Genomic DNA, 20,474 nt, shown 5'->3' with positions numbered 1-20,474 from the left:
TTTGAATTCTTTATTGAGTGGGTTACCTATATCCATTTTGTTTATTTCTTTTTTTGAGGTTTTATCTTGTTCTCTTGACTGGAACATATTCTTCTGTCTCTTTATTTTGCCCAGTCTGTGTTTGTTTTCGCGTTTAGGTTGTTCAGCCATCTCTTGGTCTTGAAGGAACAGCCTTATGTAGGAGTTGTCCTGTGGGGCCCAGAAATGCAATCTGCCCCGGTGCTCCAGAGGTGTTCCCTGTGTGGGTCGCATGTGCCCCCCTGTTGTGACAGGGCCGCAGTTGCTACAGGCATACTGTTAGGCAGAGTTATCATCCTGTCAGCTGCAGGGTCTGGCTGAGCTGCTGGGTTGTATGGGCTTCTTAGTGGGGCACCATCCTCTGGCATCAGCAGTCTTGAGGGAGGATTCCAAAATGGCACTCTCCAGTGCTGGAGATAAGGCTGAATAAACTAGCAAAAATGGCTACTGCTAGTGTCTCAGTCCCTCCTGCCTCTCTGGTGCTTGCTCTGAGATTGGTAAAGTAGATCTCTTTTGCCTATGTTTTGTGCACTGTTTTTATTTGTTTGTTTGTTTTTTGTTTTGTTTTTTAAATCTGGTGTTTTTGCGTTGGTTTCTGGATTGAGTGAGTCTGTGTGTGTGAGCCCTTTGAGAGTCGGTTTCCCTTTCCCTATAGTTCTATAGTTTTTCTGGATATACTCCCTGCTGGTTTTCAAAGCCAGGCATTTTGAGGTCTTGTCTCTCCTGTGTAGGATATAAAGGTTGGGGTGCACAATGTGGAGCTTGAATCTTTTACGCCTCAGGGAAAAGTTCCATACCTTTGAGGTTCCTCCTGTCCATGGAGCACCACACCGGGGGTGTGGTCTATTACTTAGCAATATTTTATCTCTACCCCTTGTACCCATCTTGGTGTTTTCCCTTATTGTGGAGGATCTTTTCATCCAGTATGTAGGTCCTCTTTATAGGGAATTATTTCAAACGTGATTCTAAATTGTTGTGTCCATGAAAGGAAGTGAGTTCAGGATCTTACTACCTACCATCTTGAACTGTGACCTTCCTATTATTAATTGTATGAAGCTGGGAAGGCCAGTCCATTCGGAAATGCAGCTGCATTGCTTTGTGAAGAGTTTTTGCTCTGATGAGAGCTTTTTGTTTAAGAAGAAATATTAGTCTGGAAGAGAACTGCACTAATCTAAAGGTGGATGTTTTGTGTGTGTGGAAATCTGAGACTAAATTGAACTGAAAATATGGCTCTTAGGAAATTAATAAACTTATGTTAAGTGGTTTCTAGGCACCAAATCTTGGTTAAATACGGCTCAAAATAGTCTAAGCTACTGAGGGTAAAATTAGAATAATAATAATCAAAAGAAAATAAACTACAGAATTTTTTGAACTTAGTGTTTTTTTAAGTTTATTTTTATTTATTTTGAGAGAGAGAGAGAGAGAGAGCAAGCAGGGAGGAACAGAGAGTGAGACAGAATCCCCAGCACTGTCAGTACAGAGCCCAGTGTGGGGCTCGAACTCATGAACCATGAGATCATGACCTGAGCTGAAGTCAAGAGTCAGACACTCAATGGACTGAGCCACCCAGGTGGACACTCAATGGACTGAGCCGCCCCAGAACTTAGTTTTTAAAAATTCTCATACTTGAGAAAGTGATTTACCAATCTGTTTCCTAAAAGTAACTTATACATAACATAACACATACATGGTCGAATCTTATTGCCATGTAGAGCTCTGTTTTCTGGTCAACGTTATTCCTTTGCTGCAAGAGCCAGAAGTGGCTTATTCTGAAACTTCCTGTCTCATTTTAAACGTGTTCTGATTGAGAAACTCTGCTAAGTGTCAAAAGAAGTCTGGCCCTCTGTCAAGAGTGATGAGTTCTTCATAAGGAAATTCTGGAATTGCCTCTAGGCAGTATTTTAATAATTTCTTTGGAACCCTTTTTAATTGGTTATGTCAACTCTGGATCTGAATTTTCTAGTTTTATTATTTATTGTGAGTATGATAATTTGTATTTGAAGACTTACTCTGGGATTTATCTATATTCATTGCACATTTATACTAATGAGGCTCAGGATGTATTTTGTCTTTGGCCAACCTGCACACTACTTTCGGGACATTTGAGAAGGGATGCCTTTTAAAAAGTCTGATTTGCAACTATGTATGTATGTATGGTCTATCAAGGTTACATAAAGAAAACTAAGAATTTGTTGTTTAGAGAGTTTAATCCTAAATCGGTGTGTACCACTGAAGCACACAGCTTGAGAGATGTTTTTCTGTAGTATTGAATACAAGAGATAATATACTTCAGAGTGAAAATAAAGTGAGAGAAACTGATGTTTGAGCTTCCTGAATCACAGATTTCAGTGGTCCATGGTCCACGGTCATAGGTGATACACACTTAATCACTTTTGATGGTAGGTTTCCAAGGTACTTTGGTGAGGTAGAGATAAAGGAGTCACTTTAATTCACCACATGATTTTGACTTACATTACTTACTCATAGGTATACTTGAAAGCATTGTGATGTTGTGTAAAGGACATGGCTTGTGGAGTGTTACAGACCTGAGTTTAAATACTAATTATTAACAGTGTGATATTAAATAAATCTAGTTAACCATGCCTACATTTCTTCATCTGCAGAGCAAGTAGGAGTAATGATAATATTAGGACTTTTCATATAGCTATTGTGAGAATTAAACAAAATGACGTTTTTACAACACAAAGAAGAGTCTTTCTTTTAGGACATCCTCCTCCCACCTTCACTCCCACCCCAAGTATCATGGACTGAGAAGTTAACATCATCAGGCGTTGCTCAGAAAGGCAGTTAAAAGTTTAAACGTAAGTTTTACGTATTGATAGTCTTTAGATAAGGTCATTTTGAGTATTTTCAATGAAAGATATTATTTCAGTGAATTTGTAGGCCATCATATTTTAAAAGCAGAAACAATTTTAGGTTAGGTAACCTAGTCTTTAGGGCTTTTTTTTCTTCCACAAATACTGCTCTGGAAGGTGGTCTGGTGTTCAGTCACTTAGGCAAGGAGAGGACCAGTATAGAGGGCTGGGGAGTGTGTCCTTTTTAATTGGGTTACTAGCTTTTTTGAAGGTTTCAACAAGCCTGTTTATTTTTTTTTTTAAGTTTATTTATTTTGACACAGAGAGAGAGAGAGCATGGTGCACACATGGGCAGGGGAGGGACGGAGAGAGAAGGAGAGAGAGAATTCCAAGCAGGCTTTGTGTTGTCAGTACAGAGCCCCACACGGGGCTCCATCTCATGAGCCACGAGATCATGACCTGAGCTGAGATCAAGAGCCAGATGCTTAACTGACTGAGCCACCCAGGTGCCCCCAACAAGCCTTTTTAAAATTTGTGCTTGTAAGGAGTGTGGTAGTTAATCATGCATTTACTGTCACATCTCCTATCTGTTAGCTTGGATGAGATAAATTACTATAAAGATAAACACAAAAGACTTTTAGCATCATTTCTTATAAGATTGTCTTTGGGCAATTTTTTTTTTTTAATGTCCTATAAGATTTGGGTGCCTTATTTGGGTTTCTGTCCGTGGAGAGTAATAGCCAGTTGCTTGCTGAATTCCAGCATTCAAAATAGAAAACAGTAGTTTTTTGAAATAACTTTGTAATCCTTCTGGTTATAAAACCAAAAGTTTTGGTATGCTGCATTTATTATATTTATGATTTTCCTCTTTTCATTTTACCAACTTATAATCTTTTAACCTCAGCAGTTTTCTTATGGGATTTTGAATATTTTTAGTTTTATACATCATATTGCAATATTAGACCATAGTAATCATTTTGCCTGGAATCTTTAAATATTTTTAAAGTGGTTTGAAGAATACATTTAAAAAGTTATCCTTCTGAGTAGCAAAAGTAAATTAATTCACTGCTGTTTTATTGAGTTAGGATACCGAAAACACTTATACAGGTATGATCTTTTGGTATTTATATTGTTGGAGTGTTACTACTGAGCGAGTAACCTTATGCAAACTTTAAAATTCAGCCGGATTATTTATACCTGTTAGTTGCTCGAAGTGAGATATTAGATGAATCATAGAGACCACAATTTGGCAACTTTTAAAAGAGAGTTACAATTGGAGACACTTCTAGGCTTCCAGAAGTGTTGTTTAGAATCTAGGAAATTAAAAAAAAAAAGTCTCAAGTAGTTATGGAATTGGTTGTGAGTTTAGAAACTTCATGTTAACTCTTAAAAAGTGAGAACAAACTGAGGGCTGATGGGGGGTGGGAGGGAGGGGAGGGTGGGTGATGGGTATTGAGGAGGGCACCTTTTGGGATGAGCACTGGGTGTTGTATGGAAACCAATTTGACAAGAAATTTTCATATATTAAAAAAATAAAAAAGAAGAAAGAAATAAGAAACTTCATGTTAGTAAGCAAATTCAAATTACTTAATGTTATAAAAGTTAACAAAAATAAAATTGAGCTATTTCATTCATTTTTTTATTCACAGAGAAACATTTTTAGGGGTACGAGGTACTGAGATAGCTATAGATATGAAGTGATATAGTATGTGCTTTTTCTCTTAACTTTTTTCTTACTCCTTCCCCTCCTACTTTCTTTTAGTCCTTTCATAGTATAAACATTTTGCCTTACTCCTAAATTAGAAACCTTGGAAATTTACTAAGTTTATTTCTCTTCTTCCATTTTTATGTCTAGGTGCCCCCATTTTTTCCTCTTATTCTTTGTCAGTCCTCCCATTTCTGAAGCTACTATGCCAGTTTCATTGCTAGTACGCTACACCACCACTGGAATTATCTTTCAAAAATACCAAGTGCCTGATAATTGATTCAGCCGTTTTTCTATGCTGCTAATGATCACCAACATTATCCGGTTTAGATTCCCTTTATTTCTTTTTGAGAAGAAGCTAATAGGTAGTGAGATCAATAAAGGAACAGTAGTTTGGTAGTGAAGTAAGTGATGGGAAAGTCATGAGCCACGCAGCAGAAAAAATAAATCTTAAATAATTGAGTCCTTTGTAGAGCTAACTTATTATCTGTTCTCTTTCTTATTATAATTAGTTTCGTCCACTTCTGTTTTCTGAGAATTAAAGCTTCCCCAGAATTCTAGAATACTTTCACAGACTTTCCTCCAGCATAATCAAGTATGGTTTGAGTTTTTCTTTTTGCATAGTTTGAACAGGATAAATTACGGTGTTCATGGATAAAAGGTGACAGGTAATGTTATAAAAAGGCAACAGATTAAAAAAAGGAACTCTGAAACAAATGGAATAACATAAGGAGGAGTAGTTAATGAGATGTGGAATAATTTAATTAGTCTGGAACTGAGAATTTAGAATACAAAATAAAATTATGGACAATGCTTAAACTTTCAGCTTATTTAATCTAAAATAATTTCTTCAAAAATCTTATTTTCATGTTAGTTACAGGAACACACTTAAAAGAAGGGAGTACTTTAATTACAAATATGTTTACTTCCTTATTGTACTGTGGAAGATGTGTACTTTGAAAAGTCCCATGCCTTATGTCTGCCAGAGGAAATGGATGAAGACTAAAGCTTAATGGAATTTTTCATCTCATGGAGTCAGGTTGAATCTGCAGCTCTCTTAGGGAAACCACAGTTCCTGGAATTTTCTAACTTTTCTCAGGGCTTAGACTGATCTTCAGGATTGGAATGAACCCCAAGTTCCCAAAGCAACTCTCAGAATTGACTGGCTTCTTTTGGTTTATTTATATATACAGAGTGATTGAGACTGATCTGTTTCTTATTCTAAAGCTAATTCAAACTTGGTACTTAGAGCTTGGTTCTAAATGAATCCTAAATGTAACCAAGATTTGGGAAGAAAAGTTATCTTGTTGGCACCAAGAGAAATAGTAGAAGATATAATCTTTAAATCACAAAAAGTTATTTTCTTGCACTGTATATACGTTGGTTTCTGTCTTGCCTGGAGCTTCTGGTAGTGTGGGATCTAACTTGGTACTGACTGTGGTTAGTGAAAATGAGCATGACTGTGAGAAAATAATGTTATATACTGTTTCAAGATGACGAGTCATTTAGGAAGCAAAGATATGCTTTATTATTAGAACAATGTGGAAGCATTTCATTTACCATAAAAGACAGAAAGAAAGATTTATATTGTGTCAGTACTTTTGGGATTTTTGGCTGTGTAAAGGTTTATAGAGTTAAGGGATTTCATGAACAGAGTGAGTAATGGTCAGGTAAATCACACTTAATATTGCCTTTAAATTAATATAGCATGTTATAATGGTTAAGACCATGTGGCCTCTGGGTTCCAATCACATGGATTCAAATCCCAGCTTTACCAGTTGCTAATGATAAGATCTTGGGCAAGTTAGTGTGCTCAAGCTCCTCTTAGCTTTTTTAAATTTTTAAATTTTTAAATTTGTAAATTATTGTTATTTTGAGAGGGAGGGAGAGAGAGAGAGAGAGAGAGAGAGAGAGAGAGAGAGAGAGAGAGAGACCGCATGTGCTGAAGAGCATAAGTCAGGGAGGGGTAGAGAGAGGGGGAGAGAGAATCCCAAGCAGGCTCAGCGCTGTAATTGCAGAACCTGAGGACGAGCTCGATCCCATGACTGTGAAATCATGAGCTGAGCTGAAATCAAGAGTCAGATACTTAACTGACTGAGCCACCCAGGTGCCCCTGTTTTTTTGTTTGTTTGTTTGTTTGTTGAGTGGTTAGGGTGGAGGTGAGGAGACATTAAATGAGATATACCATGTAAATATCAGCAGCACAGTATAGTAGTAATGTTATTGTTACTGAAGTTCTTTTTCAAGCAACTTTTATTATCTTTAGTTTTCTATTCCCTATCATGGTCCTGATGTAAATCACGGGATCAAAAACAGAAACCTGAATGGGTATTTTTTTTGAGTCATAAAAACACAAGGAGATATTATGTCATAAACTTAAAATTTTAACTGCCCATATTTAGCTTCACAGATAATATGTCTTAACAACATCCATCTTGAAATTTCAAAATAAAAAAAATTAAATTCAGTTAGCCTTGGATGAAAGTTTGGAGTTTTGGAATTTGTTATTTGAGAGAGAGAGAGAGAGAGAGAATGTGCACACAAGTTGGGGAGAGGGGCAGAGGGAGGGGAAGGACGGAGGGAGGGAGGGAGGGAGAGAGAGAGAGAGAGAGAGAGAAAGAGAAAACGAGAACACATCTCAAGCAGGCTCCATGCTAAGCATGGAGGACTGATGTGGGACTTGATTCCATGACTCTGAGATCATGACTTGAACCAAAATCAAGAATTGGATGCTCCACTGACTGAGCCACACATGTGCCCCATGGAATTTGTTAGAACCTTTAGGTCACTAGAATGTTGTTAAGGCAGCCCTGACTCAGGGCACCAGTAGATCAAGTTGATGGGAGCCGCTGGGACAATGATTGGACTATATGCTTCCACAGTGACAGCTGTGGTTCATGTAGAAGGAAAGATAGACATACTTTCATTTTTAAGTGATCTGAAGTGTCTGGAAATAGAGTAGACATTTTCTTTTTTGAATGCTGCTTTGGTACCAGTATATATTAGTTTTCATTGGTGTCACTTGACAGGGTTACATGTAATCTCGTTATCCATCTTTTGAATAACTATTACTGTATTAGACCCTCTTACATAAGTACAGGATTCTTTAATCAAATATGTATATTTTTTTTCACCAAAGGTTAACTTTTGTGGCAAAATGTTCTTTATGAACCATTCATCTCCTTTAAACATTCCTGTGTCTTTTGACATATATATCCCTAGATGACTTAGTTTTAATCATAAGACTAAAATCTATATTAAGGAAAATAAGTTTTGACGGAGGCATTTTATGTATCATTAAAACTACTTTTGTTTAATTATCCTTCTTTCCATTGGGAAGGAACCTTGACAGTAGTTGTTAAGAAAAATATTGGAAATGTTTATATTAAGTTGGGTACAATTTAATTGGACTAAAAAAATATATATGTTTAACAAATAATTTAAAAAACACATGCTAAAGAACGGAAAGTGGTTGCTGTAGGTAGATATCTTTTAGAAAGCTTGAAGGGGCATCTTTTCCATTTCTGTGTCAGAATCCTTGAGAAGATCTGCTTGGCAGTCTCCATTTTTAAGAAGCTTCTCAGGGGGTGCCTGGATGGCTTGGTTGGTTAAGCGTCTGACTCTCCGGTCAAGTCATGATCTCACTGGTTCATGAGATCGAGCCTCAAGGCGGGCTCTGTGCTGACAGCATGGAGCCTGCTTGGGGTTCTCTCTCTCCCTTCCTCTCTTTGCCCCTCTCTCATGCATGCACACACATTCTCTCTCAAAATAAATAAATAAACTTAAAAAAAAAAAAAAAAACCTCTCAGGTGATTTTTGTGCATTGTAATGTTTTAGAAACATTGCTGAACTTTCCACCTACAGCTTTTATCATATTAGCATCTGCTCTTTTGATGGAAACTACTCTTCCTCCATGAGGGGAAGAACAAGGATGAGCTGAGGTACTGTACCTGATGACCTGCCCTGACCTATGCTGTGAAATATCCCAAACTTTCAGTGTCAGTCTTAGTTTCTGCTCTAAGCCCTCTCTCAACTGTGACTCCTGTGGTGACGGATCATGTGAGTGGTGATAACACACTTTATATGTTCCCTGAAGTGTCAGTATTTCCTAGCAAGGTAGGAATTGCAGATGAGGATATTTAAGAGAGCTTAAGTGGTCTTCTGGGGCCAGGTTTGAAACTGAGGTAAATTTATTTTAAAGATCGATACCTGCTACCCTCCTTTTTAGTGGAAAGAAAATGGGCTGTGGATTCAGATATGCTTGGGTTGGAAGTGTGCCTCTCTCATTTATTGGCTTTACTAGCAACTCTTAACACTTCCCTAACTTCGGTGTCTGCATCTAAAAAGTAGGCTCAATAATTGTTCAATTCTAAGGTTATTGTGAGGATTAATGACCTGATGCACATTTTTAGAATGCTTCAGCATATTTTTAATAGTTTTTAACCCAAGTAGGCATTTCAGTAAATGATGACTATTATTTAGCAACTTAAGATAAGGCATATATGCCTTATGAAGTTAACCATTTACAAGCTATATGATTTTGTCACATTATGAAGTATATATTTTTTTCTGTTCCAATGTGGTATGATAGCTAGAAACAAGGAAGATACAACATGTGCATAGGGAATTTTTCAGGGGGGAAAAGCAATGTAGGTGCCTTTTTTGTTGTTGTTGCTACCCATATCCTAGTAAGTTCTAAATTTGATTCTAGCCCAGACCTTTCTTAAATCTCCAGACTATTATAGCTCTGATGTTTACATGGAAATCCCTGCAAGACATCTCCAACAGGTAATCCTTTAATATGCCCTAGTGTAATTTGGTCTCTTTCCTCCAACAGCAGATCTTCTTCCAGGTTTCCTTATATCACTGAATGGAATTGTTATCCAGCTTCATTCGCCACAAAATTGAATCTTTTACCAAATTCTTCTGTTAGCCCATAAATCTTCCTGCCTTCTCTCCCCATCTTTACCACCACCACTTTAGTCTAATCTGTCACCTCACACCTAACTCCTCCCCTTTACCTTTCTTGCTCGTCTCCATAACTCAGCCAAATTTGGTAATTTTTCAATGTGTAATTGATCGATACTATATTTAAAACCCTGTGGTAATTTTGCCTTATTGACTTCTGCCCCATTTTGTCTCACATATGTTCCCTCTCTAGCTGTGACTGGCCCTTCTGCTTCTCTTTCTTGACTCAGAATGTGCTTTTCTCATAATGCTTTGAGACCTTAGTACTTGCTGTTCCTAGACTGCCCCATACTTTTCAGATCTCATCTTAAGTAGTCTTTAGGTCTTTGCTGACCTCTGGGCTAAATAAAATCTCCTGTTATTAAATCTCATGGCTTACCCCTTCCCCTGTTTTTAATAGCGTTGATCTCTGTTTACAGTTACGTATTTGCATCGTTATTGGATACTGTCTGATATCCCAAGTAAAATGTAAGTTCTATGAGGGTTGAGAATTTCCGTGTTTACAAAGGCCTAGAACAGCCCTGACAACAGATGAGAAGTAATAAATGACTGCCTGAAATACATAACTAGGCAATTAAAATACAAAGTGTTTAATTCTAAAGTGAGGTAAGTACAGATGGAGTCACAGTGTTGGCATATTAAACATTGTTATTTGGGAATACTTTAGTTATTGTAACATTTGTTTGATCAGCCTCTAATTTTACTTTTTCTATTAAAAATAAAGATAAGTAGTATTTTGAATTTTAAATTTCCCAGTACAGATTAAGATCTTTCAGAAGTTGATTGTACTTGAATGTAGCTTCAGAGTCAAAACTTCCCCCTTTCCTCACATCTGCACGGGATTTGGAAGCTTACAATTCAAAAACATATAGCTGGTTACATACTTCTTGATGCTTACCATATGGAGCGTGTTCATGTATGTTTGTTGCCTATGGCATAACAATTTTAAAATGCTACCAGAATTTTCAAAGTCAAATAATCATAGATTTTATAGTAGGTTTCTCAGCTTTTATAAAAATTAAAAAGGAATCAAGAAGATTAATATAATGTTGGAATTAAGCTTCTGTGTTGCTCGTTGGTATTTGGACCTCAAGTTAGGTGCATGACTGTTGTTGGCAGCTTGAACTTTTATTCTGAAGACTCTTAAGACTTTAGTATTTTCTTGGAAGTTGGTTTATTACTGTTGTTTACATTTTAAAATTAGTGCTTTGAATAAGATTTTGGTTTCCATCTCTCCTGAATTCTCCCTAGGAGTGCACAACTTCAAAAATAAAGAGGCACAGTCAGCAGAAAAACGAGGTGGTCTGAGCATTTATGCGTTAAATATGCATGTTAATTAGGAAAAAAATTAGAAAAATATGAAAACAGATGTTACATAAATTATTGCAGTCCCAGGGCAGCAGTAACTTATACACTGACAATAATTTTTATATGTGCATGTGTATATCTATTTCTAGATTTTCTCAATATTTATGCAATTCCATAGAGGATAACTAGAAAAAGAACTGGTATATCCTTTCAGTGAGATTAATGGTAAACATGTTCTCTGCATATAGATGGCTGAAGAAGTCTAGTTTCATACAGTATTCCTGTAGAGATAAAGCCTCTGTTAGCTAACTCTGCCTTGTAGGTCTTTTTCTCCTTTTTGGTTTCTCTGATGGCATGCCAATAAAATATTTCATTGGATATATCCTGTCAGAGCAAGAAAGTAAATTACTTTCGGAGCAATGTATGACATGTAGAATTGACCTGAGTGTAAAGTATGTATTTAGAAATAAAACAAATTATAACTACTCAGGATACTGATTATATTAGCAGTTTTTCTTTGGTTATGAATAGCCATTATGAAGTAATAGCCATCATTCTCTGAATAGTATTGACACAGTAGTGTGACAATATAGATTAACTATTATATAAACACACATTTGTGAAATACACATATATTGGAATAGTTGAAAGATATTTGAATGTCCTTCATTCTAAAGAGCCACTCATAAAATAAAAATTTTTTTTATTATTTTTAAATAAAATTTATTTAAATTTTTTTATTAAATAAAATTTATTTAAAATTTTTTATTAAATAAAATTTATTTAAATAATTTAAAATTTATTAAATAAATTTATTAAATTAAATAAATTTAATAAATAAAATTTATTAAATATATAAATAAATATAAAATAAATAAAATTTATTAAATAAAATTTATTTAAATAATTTAAAATTAAATAAAAATTATTTTTACAAAGGAAAGATAAGAAATGGAGACATGTAGCAATTTTTAGCTCAACCATACAGAAAAAGCATGTGACTATATTACTGTCCAAGGAGGCGTAGACTGTATTTAGGTATCTTTCACACATATATTGTATAATTTAGAAATGAATTGTTGGTAATTTTTCAGATAAGATTGAAAGTTAAAATAAGGAAATGCTACGTCAGAACGTAATAAATCATTCTCTTTATCAAACAAACAGAACATGAATTGTATTCAATACAAGAGCATGAAAGTTTCTGGACATCTGTTTAGAGGTCAATGCCACATTCATCTGTTCTTTACAAATCATACTTTGTTACTTGGTTTTAATAGCATATGATGCTAAAATGTGTTTTAAATAATTTCTTTTGAATCTCAGTAGGTTTCAGTTATATCTGTTGTCATAATGCTTTTCAGTTCTGTGGTATTGATTTATGTTTCACATTATAGTACCTAATTACTTTTGTCCTTTTGTACATATGTTGAGCTACTAATAAGTTCTAACAGGTTATAGGGAGTAAACTATATAGAATGAAATCTAGAGAAAAGTGATAGTAATGTTTAGTAATTTGATATTATTATTAAGAGGTTCTTTACTTACGTTAGATAGCTATTTAAGGAAGTCAGTTGTCATTCTTGCAGATTTCATGTAGATTGTATCTGTGTCATATGACTTATGGAAGAATATTAATTACAGGTGATAAGACATTTTTCTTTTTATGCAAAAAAGCTAGGGAAATTACTTTTTACATCACAAATAATATTTACTTGTTGCACTGATACATCAGTATTTGAATTTGACATTTTATTAATGTTTGGAATCCTTTTCAATGGAATTTTTCCCCATGTTTGTTTTCAAATGGCAGTTTTCCATTTTTTTATTCTTTGTAATTTTAGTACTTGCTATTATTTTACTATGTATTAGAATAGTGTGTTTATTATTTGAACACTTTCATGTCAATGAAATGAAGTTGTAATGTGATTTGTTTCATATGGAGGTGTTTTAGATTTAAAGTTTTTGTAGTACCATTTATTTTAAGTAAAATAAAATGGCTTCCTTTCTTCCAGAAGTTAAAATAGATGATAGAAAGAGTGATTAGTGAGTAGGCTAACACTTGTCCAAAAGCTTAAAATAGTATGACCTAAATTTTTTCAGCTTGCCTTTTTATTGTTTGCTTTGGTTCAGGGTTCCTTTTGGGATAGGAATGTGTGAGGCTATTTTATTTATTTATTTTTCTAGGTATTTGCTTCTTTGTCAGAAGCTTGGTTGAGGGAAAACTCAAGTGATCTCTATTTCTTCATTCTTCTTTGCTTCCTGTTTGCCAACCAAGACTTGTATTTGGAGAACTCTGTTGTACTGAATCTGAAGTCATCTTCAGATTAGAGCATGCATTTTCAGGTGTCAGTTAGATTTCTGGATCAATAAAGGTCTCCTGAAAGGTAAGCATATATTTATTCAAAATGTACATTTAAAAATTGGATGCTATCAGTATCTGTCTTAGTCTCTGGGCTGCTGTAACAAAAATTCCATAGACTTGGTGACCTGCAAACAGCAGAAATTTATTTGTAACAATTCTCACACTCTTCACAGAGACTGAGAAGTCCAAGATAAAGGTGCCAGCAGATGCAGTGCTTGATTCACAGACCACCATCGTCTTTGTGTGTCCTCACATGGTGGAAGGAGTGAGAAACCTCTCGAAGGTCTCTTCTTATAAGGACACTAATCTCATTCATGAGGGTTCCACCTGTCATAGACTCTGGGTCTGGAGTCCTCTCTTGTCCAGCAAGAAAGTGGGATGCAGGACTAAAAATGCGAGAGAGGCTAATGTCCTGGGAGGAGACAAAAGTCCCCAGTAAGAGTCCTTGCTCTGTTTTTATGAGGATCAGAAGGCTTACAAGTGTGATGGACATGCACAAAGAGACAACGAAACCATGAACATGAACTCATGGGTGGGGGGAGGGGAAGAGGGTTTTGGAGATACGTGGTGTTAGAGGTTTGGGTAAATACAAAACAAAATCTGGGTGGAAGGTTGTTTACAGCAGAAGAGAGGCCCCACCTCTGTTTACCTAAACTGGCCTAGGGGACAAGAAAGCCTGAGCATGCTACCTCACAGTCAGCAAGGCATCTTTCTTTTGCTAATTAGCTCTGCTCTGGGCAACTTTGCCCCACTGTGGTCTGTAACCCTATTTACCTGTTTACCTAATTTGGTCCTTCCTTCCTGTGAAAGCAGCTTTCTGCTGTACTAAGTTAGGGGGCCTTTCTGCCCTGAATACCTAATCTTGTTGACCTCATCTTGGATGTTTTCTTCCTGAGATTCCCTGTTCCTATACCTTTGTCCTATACTGGGGGCCTTTGCCCCATTTACCTAATGTTATTTACCTAAGCTTGTTTACCCAAACTTGGGTGTGTATATCCTATGACTTTCTATTTCTTTATGCCTTGTTAACTCATCCCTGCAAGCTCAGGGAATTCCTAAGCTTATTCCACATCTCCACCCTTATAATCTATATTCCCATTTCATCGTGTATTCCCATTACATTGGGAATTAAGATTTCAACATGTGAGTTTGGGGGGGGGCATAAACACTTATCAATAAAATATCCTTATTATAGTAATATGTTCTGGAGATTCATTTGTGTGTGCGTGTGCGTGTGCGTGCATGCACGCGTGCGTTTACACAATCTGCCAGATTTAGATTGTAGGCTTTTTCAGGGAATGATGTTGTTCTCTAACAGTTACTCAGAGTTCCCTGATTACTTTCTTTCCACTTCTTACATCTATCTAGTCATCAGTTTCCAATCTTTTCCTTACCCTTTCCCGTATTGTTTTCCTTCTCCTTTAACTGAGCCTTCATAGGGGGCCTTAAAAAATGTTTTCCTGCCAGCGTACTTCCAGCACATTCCATATAGAAGGCTTTTGGTATCCATATCTCTTTCTGTCCCCCTCCCCGCCACCTTCATTAAATTTGTTAAAGGAGTACCAAACTAGAATTATTGAACTTAGAGTTGAAGGTGTCTCAGATAGGAGGAATTCACATTTATTTTAACACAACCATTGTAAGGAATAAAATTTACATTTATGAGCCAATTTCCACAGGCATAAATGTACCAATGAAAGTGAAACAAAAGCTGAAATAGTTTTTACCCTAGCTACCTGGAATGTGTGCAGTGCTCTATGCTATTCTAATCTTTGTATATTTCTCTTACTACATGCTGGTTCCCATAACTAAATTTATTTCCCTGTCTAATAACGGATTGCCTTTGCAATTTCAGAAACCATACTTTACATCACCTGTGTGTAAATCATACTTTACATCACTTGCTCATGACTGACTCATTGGGAAGTAAATGGAATCCATTTGTTTTCTATCTCAGTCAAGCTGCCCTTTATCTATCTTTTCCATGCTTCTCATCTCTCTCTATATTCACTACAAGCTATCACATGTTGTGGTCAAAAAGCTGGGTAACTGCTGGGAAACACCAGAGCACTTAGTTGGTTCTTCTATAGTGAGAACACAGGTACAAATGGTCATATCTCAAAATTTGAAGAAGGGATAAACCTTAGATAGAACCATCCCTTGTAGTTAAGTATATATTTCTTTATTCTCTTCTTGCTTGGTCTCTCTATGTAAATTGTATGTACATGCTGATGCCCTACATTTATCATTTTTGTCCTTTAAAAAATTGCAAGCATTTTTTCTGATTATAAAAGTAAAAGCTGTGGTAGAAAGGATGGAATATATAGAAAAGTAAAAAGATGATAAAAATTATCCCTAATCAAATGCAGAAAAAGAAATTCTAAGAGAGAAGTTCATAGTGAAAAATGTTAACAGTAAGAAAAAAGAAAGAGCTCAAATAACTATATACCTAAAGGAACTAGAAAAAGAACAAACTAGGCCGTAAGGTAAGAGAATAACAAAGAGCAAAAATAAATGAAAATGAGACAAAAATGACAAGAGAAAATATCAGTGAAAGTAAGAGCTATTTTTTCCAAAATACAGACAAAACTAGCTACATGTAAAAAAAAAAAAAAAAAAAAAAGAGGACTCAAAAGATAAAATTAGAAATGAAAGAGGAGATATTATAACTGACACCATAGAAATACAAAGATCAGGGGTGCCTGGGTGGCTCAGTCATTTGAGTGTCCAACTTTGGATCAGGTCATGATCTCACAGTTTGTGAGTTTGAGCCCCACATTGGGCTCTGTGCTGACAGTGTGGAGCCTGGATCCCGTTTTGAGTTCTGTGTCTGCCTCTGTCTTTGTGCCTCCCCTGCTCATGCTCTGTTTCTCTCTTTCTCAAAAACAAATAAACATTAAAAAAAGAAAAGAAAAGAAATATAAAGATCATAAGAGACTACTGTGAACAATTATACACCAAAGAATTAGGCACCTGGAAGAACAGAGAAATTCCTGAAAACTTAGAACTTACCAAAGCTAAATCATGTCAAATAGAAAATTCGAACAGACCAATCACTAGTAAGGAGATTGAGTAATAAAAACCTCCCAAGAAAGAAGAGTACAGGACCTGATGCCTTCACAGGTGAATTCTACCAAACATTTAAAGTAGAATCAATGCCATTCCTTTTCAAACTCTTCCAAAAAATAGAAGAGGAGGGAATACAGTTGACCCTTAAACAACATAGATTTGAACTGATGTGGATTCACTTTTATGTGGACTTTTTTGATAAATATAATATTGTACATGTGTTTTATCTTAATGATTTTCTTAATAACAATTTCTTTCCTCTCTCTTTGTTGTAAGAATATAGTATATAGTACTTATAAATACAAAATGTGTGTTAATTGACTGTTCGTGTTATTGGTAAAGCTTCTAGTCAGTAGTAGGCTAGTAGTAAAGTGTTTGGGGAGTCAAAAGTTATCCATGGATTTTTCAACTGCATGGGGTGCCAATGTGCCCAACCTCCACATTGTTTTAAGAGTCAGCTGTATTTCCAAAGCCATTTTATGAGGCCAATATTACCCTGACACCAAAACTGGATAAGGATGCTACAATGGAAGAAAATTACAGGCCAACATTCCTGATAAATGTAGATGCAAAACTCTTGTACAAACTGAACAGAAGTAAATTCAACAGTCCCTTAAAACGGTCATATACCATGATCAAGTGGGATTTATTCCAGGGAAGCAAGGATGGTTCAACATCCACAAATCAGTCAGTGTGATATACCACATTCATAAAATGAAGGACAAAAATCAAATGATAATCTCAGTAGATGCAGAAAAAGCATTTGACCAAATTCAACATTCATTTATGATAAAAACTGCCAACAAAGTGAGTGTAGAGGGAATGTACCTCAACATGATAAAGGCAGTATATGACAGGTCCACAGCTTACATCATACTGAATATTGAAAGCTGAAAGCTTTTCTTCTAAGATCAGAAATAAGACAAGAATGGCCAAACTTGCCTTTTCCCCCCTTTGCAAGGACCTAACTGTTCTTTACTTGGATTTTTCATCAGAGTTATTTTTGCAGTGAGTAATTATGATGGATGAGGTAATGTTCCCTATATACAAAGAGCCAGTCTCACCATTTTTATTTGACATAGTACTGGAAATCCTGGTGAGATCTGGCAAGAAAAAGAAATAAAAGGTATTCAATTTGGATAAAATGATATTTGGTGATAAAATAATATTTTTGTAAGGTTATCTACTGCCTTTGAAGAAATATCTCACATATCCTGGACTTTTATGAACCAGTAAACCAGAGCTTCCTGGGCCTTTTGCTGAAGTGTCATTCTCAGATTTCTTTTCATTATATTGCTGGATTTGCTCCAATATTGCTTGGATCTCATTGTCATCTTTATTCCTAGGTTTCCTTTAAGTAAATTTTCGGAAGGTTAAATGGTGAAAGGTGTATTTTCTGACTTGTGCATATTAGATAATTTTTTATTGTTTTTCTAAAATATTTTTCTTTTATTCTCACAGTTGATTGATCATTTTGCTGGGTATTTCTAGATTTAAAATGATTTTTCTCAAAACATCAAAGACTTAATCTTTTTCTGCCATCCATTGTTCCTCCTGAGAACTTTGAAGCCGCTGTCACTGAAAAGTGTTCTAGGTGATATCACAGTGAAAACAAAATAGAGATAATTCTTAACTTCATTAAGCTTGAGTTTTAAGGTAGAGAAGTCCACAAGAAGCAAGATAAATGCATTAAATATATAGTAGGTTAGATGGTTGTACTATGAAGGCAAGAGTTGCAAAGGCTCTGGTGTGAGAATATTGCTTATGTGTTTACAGAACAACAGAGTGGTCAGTGAGGCTGTAGCAAAGTGAGGTGAGAGGAGTAGCGATTAAACTGTAGAGGAATCTGGGAATTATCATCTGGTTTATTGTTTAAAAGAATTACAGTTAATTTAAAATCAATTAACAATTGGGGTGCCTGGGTGAATTAGTTGGTTAAGCCTCTGACCCTTGATTCCAGCTCAAGTCATGATCTCATGGTTTGTGAGTTCTAGCCCCACATCTGCTTGGGATTCTTTCTCTCTCCTTCCCCTACTTGTGTGCGCGCTCTCTCTCTCTCTCTCTCTCTTTCAAAAATAAATAAACATTAAAAAATTTTTAAAAAATCAATAATTTTAAGGGAGCAAGGTAGAAGCAGAAGGACCATGCCGAAGGTTAGAGCTGAGAGATGATTGTGGTTTGAACAACAGGATTTCCTGATGGATTAGATTTGAACTCTGAGAGAAAGAAGAGTCAAGAATGACTCCAGTAATGTTTTGGTCTAAATAATAGGAGAGATGGAGTTTCATTTGATGAAGAAGGGGAAGATTATACAGGCTGTGTGTTAAGGGGTTTGGGGGAAGGCCAGGAATTTGGTATTAAACATGTTGAGTTAGAGATGTTTATTATATATTCAAGTGGAAAGGTCAAGAGGACAGATAGACTGGACCAGAGTTCAGGTGAGAGGTCTGGGATAAAGGAGAGACCATGGAAGTTGTCAGTTATAGATGGTATTTTTAAAGGGTTATATTGACACAGTCCAGTAAATATAGCTAGAGGAAATTGAAGGTTCTAGCTTTGGAACACCTTAGGTAAACAGGTAAGGAAAAGTAGAATTACTAGTAGAGAAGTCCAGGGACGGAAAACCCAGTGAGGTAGGAGGAAAACTTCTTTGGCTTTCAGAATATCTGTAAGCTAATGAAGCTAGATGGTATAAATATTTGAAGAAAGGGAAATGATCATCTATGACAAATGTTGCTGAAAGATGAAGTTATGGATGAACTGTGAATTGACTGTTGGATTTAGCAATGGGAAGTCACTGGTGATTTCAGAAGAGTAGTTTCAGTAAAGGACAAAATCTGATTAGAGTGGGTTCAAGGGAGAGTGGAAGGAGAAACATGTGGCAGCTTAACAGCAAAGCTGAGGTCCAGACAGTTTTTTGTTTTGTTTTGTTTTGTTTTGTTTTGTTTTTAAGTAGAAGAGAAGCAGCATGCATCAATCAGTATTGAGAATGCTCCAATAAAGAATTCCTTGGTCACTGAGCTGGAAGACATTTTGAGTAATACCTCCTGAAGATTCATCAATTCACTTGTGCACTTAGGACACCTCTACTGAGAGGATATTTGGTCGACTGTCACTTTACTTAGTACTCTGTCTTGGGGAGCATCCACTGTTATGGATGCAATAGAAATAAGATGACATGTGCCTCTTGTGACTTTATTTTGATTCCCTCTAAATGCAGGTTCTAGCTTATTGCATTACTTTTTAGGCAAGAATAAAAGTTCTCACATTTTCTTTTGATATGTACCCACGTTACATCCTTGTCCAATATGTGAAATATACTATTTTGTGGTGAGTCTGACCAGTACTTCATTGGCTGACTCTGAGAAGGGTCTTCAGGGAATTCTTTTTATAGGTGAATAGTTTAGGTGTTAAAGAGCACTCCTTCATCATATTCTTAGTTGCTTCCCTGTTAAAAACAAACAAACAAACAAAAAACTTTATTATTTAACATCATTTAATGTGTCTCCTTTCCTGGGCTTCAAGTATACATTTGTCCAGTGGGTTGCCATTTTGTCATCTGGGACTTGGTTTCTGGTTTAGGTTACTGACTGAAACCATTTGCAGTGACTTTCCCTTTTTAAGTGCAAAATTTTATGCAAAAATCTTTTTTTTTCTTTCTTTTTTTTAAATTTTTTTTTTTAACGTTTATTTATTTTTGAGACAGAGAGAGACAGAGCATGAACGGGGGAGGGTCAAAGGGAGGGAGACACAGAATCTGAAACAGGCTCCAAGCTCTGAGCTGTCAGCACAGAGCCTGACGCGGGGCTCGAACTCACGGACCGCGAGATCATGACCTGAGCTGAAGTCGGCCGCTTAACTGACTGAGCCACCCAGGCGCCCCGTAAAAATCTTAATGCAAAAACCCCAGCTGTCTCATTCTGACATGCTTGTGTTCCTTTGCAAGGTAATAGTGATGTCCATCCTCAAACCTCTAATAGTTCTGAGTTAAACAAGACGAGCCATTGTCTCTGTGCGGTTTTATGATAGTGGCATATTTTGAGTAACACATAAGGATGGTTTTTAAATCCTGTTCACTGAATTGAAAAACTTTAAGTGGAGATGTTTGAGAACGTAGGGAGAGGGTCAAAGCGTAATTCTGTTTATAGACTCTAAAATGTCATCAGCTTTGAGAGTAGAATCAATCTGAATTCGTCTCTTCATTTGATCAACAGATATTTATTAA

At 36.0% G+C, this 20,474-nt stretch overlaps 1 protein-coding gene across 12 annotated transcripts in view; it reads left to right on the top strand.

Annotated features, from left to right (window-relative positions):
- The window catches only part of TBC1D5 (TBC1 domain family member 5), a 537,979-nt gene that overhangs the window by 121,912 nt on the left and 395,593 nt on the right, over positions 1–20,474 (top strand). For 3 of the 12 annotated variants that reach the window (XM_042955446.1, XM_042955447.1, XM_042955450.1), the window contains one exon: positions 13,003–13,202. The exons of 8 other annotated variants lie outside the window; for them this stretch is intronic. The gene's annotated coding sequence lies outside the window, so the exon portion shown is untranslated. Of the gene's footprint in view, positions 1–8,293; positions 10,114–13,002; positions 13,203–20,474 lie in introns of those variants that run through there. One more of the 12 variants, XM_042955449.1, reaches the window with a different exon arrangement.

This window comes from Panthera leo, chromosome C2 (assembly GCF_018350215.1).
Source record: "Panthera leo isolate Ple1 chromosome C2, P.leo_Ple1_pat1.1, whole genome shotgun sequence".
Lineage (NCBI taxonomy): Eukaryota > Metazoa > Chordata > Mammalia > Carnivora > Felidae > Panthera > Panthera leo.
This window is presented reverse-complemented; position numbering and strand designations above follow the sequence as displayed.